The sequence below is a fragment of the Panicum hallii genome, chromosome 8 (assembly GCF_002211085.1).
Source record: "Panicum hallii strain FIL2 chromosome 8, PHallii_v3.1, whole genome shotgun sequence".
Lineage (NCBI taxonomy): Eukaryota > Viridiplantae > Streptophyta > Magnoliopsida > Poales > Poaceae > Panicum > Panicum hallii.
In genome coordinates, this window is record NC_038049.1 from 18,166,338 (window position 1) to 18,168,540 (window position 2,203).

Consider the following 2,203-nt stretch of genomic DNA (forward strand, 5'->3'; position numbering starts at 1 on the left):
ATGCGGATGTCAGGGCCCTTGACGTGAGATCGTACGACACAGAGGGCAGCAGGGTAGCTGCAATGTAGTTGTTATTCGAGTCCAACACGACGGCCGCCAAGTAATCAGAACGACCAGCATACATACTTATCCTACGCGGAGTCCAGAATTTACCGAGGTTCGTTCTACTCGCTGCTCTCTCTGCGATCTCCGCGCTGGTCCCGGCGGCGGCGACTAGCTGACTCTGAAGGACCATTTTGCTTCGCCGGGCCGGCCTCCATCCGGAGTCGCCGCGGTTGATCACGACGCCGGCGACGCGAGGATGTCTTCTTCGTACGTCTACGGCTTCAAGTGCATCGTCATCGGCGACACAGGTCCGTGCCCGTCGTCGCTCTGAATCTCTGATTGGGATTGCCTCTGGTTATCCCTCGTACGTGCTCAATGGTCGGTTGCTGTGCTGTGCGGTGCACGCGTGGGTAAGTCGTGCCTGCTGCTGTAGTTCACGGACAAGAGGTTCCGGCCGGGCCACGACCTCACCATCGGCGTCGAGTACGGGGCGCGCATCGTCCCCGTCGACGGCATGCCCACCAAGATCCAGATCTGGGACACGGTTGGTGCTAGCTACAACAGGCAATGCCGCAGTTAATTACGCTTGCAATTACCTGCACATCTCATACTATCATCTCATCATCACCATACAGGCCGGCCAAGAAGCGTTCCGATCTATAACAAGATCATACTACAGAGGAGCCGCCGCCGCCGTCTTGGTTTATGACATCACCAGGTATTAGCACGATTTCTCCCCTTGTGTGGTGGTATTATTCAAACTCTATGCACGCATACATTGGTTGGTCCTTATGGGCGCTTGTGCAACCTGATCATTAGGAGGGAGACTTTTAATCATGTCGCCTGCTGGCTAGAAGATGCCAAGCAGCTTGCTAGTCCCCACCTAACAATGGTGCTCGTCAGAAACAAATGTGACCTGAGCAATAGGCGCTCCGTCAGCTATGAGGAGGGTGAACGGTTTGCCATGGAGCATGGCATGATCTTCATGGAGGCGTCGGCAAAAACTGCGCAGAATGTTGAGGAGGTGATTGTTTATGCACCTATGTGATAGTGACTTGGACTGCAATTGCACTTGATTTTCTTATGGGGGAAAACTAGCATCTTAAGACGGAGTCATCGGTTCTTCTGGCACCGTAAGTTTTTCATTCCTGTAAATCGGCACCGCCTCTTTTTCTAACATCAGTTTCTTCAAGTTTGTGCTGACCAAATTAAAAGGTTTTCGCAAAAACATTTTGTCGTCTTAAAAAAACATCCAGATTTTGAGATCATAGGAATCATGCCTATCCACCTTATTGAGGTTTATCCTGCTTATAGGCATGTCAAATTTCTACCGTGCACCGTGCTGTCCGATTAGTATATTATCTTCTAGTGCAGCACTGACCTTGGATCCATATAGTAAATTTATTTTTTTTCTGGTAGGAAAAAAAGGCAATAGTTTGGGAGTTTTGCAAATACAATCCTTCTGCCATTTGTTTACTGTACAAGTACAAATACAAATGGTCGTAGTAAGAGAATAAATCGTTTACCGTACAGTGACCAATTTCTCAAAATTGTCGCTTATGTCATTGTTTACCAAGGTCAGTTTTATTACATTATTTCACAGTATATTATTTCCCTCTATTTTCTGCAGTCAAGTATCAAGATTATCCCGGAAAGAGATGAATCCAGTGGTGGTGCACTGCACCACGTTTGGCTTATGGTAACTTGCGATCAGTTGGTAAAAGCGCTTGCAGCAACTTGCGATTAGTTGCTATAGACTTTTAGCAACCGACGCGATCCGTCGCTGTAAGGGGGTTGCTAAAAGTCTTTAGCAACCGACCACCTCTTTAGCAACCGACCCTCCATAGTTGTTCTATATCTTTATCAACCGATTGTACAACCCATTTAGCAACCAACAGTAAGTATGACCCCTGATATAATCTGAATAAATAGCACACTAATAACAATTGTTAATTCAGAGCTATTTGTCATGGAAGATTCAAAATGCCAACTGAGTAAACAAGCAAGAAATCATCACAAATGACTTGTATCAAGTTAGTGACTTCATTAAGCAATCCTTCACATGCTCATAAGTTACCATCATCTTTCCAAATCATCCAACTAATTAACTAGCTATCTAGTTTTGTCACACTTGGTTTACAGCACAATGTTTGCATGT

At 46.3% G+C, this 2,203-nt stretch overlaps 1 pseudogene; it reads left to right on the forward strand.

Moving 5' to 3' along the window:
* Window positions 1-301: 301 nt before the first annotated feature.
* On the forward strand, window positions 302-1,093 carry LOC112903670 (annotated as a pseudogene).
* The last annotated feature ends 1,110 nt before the right edge of the window (window positions 1,094-2,203 follow it).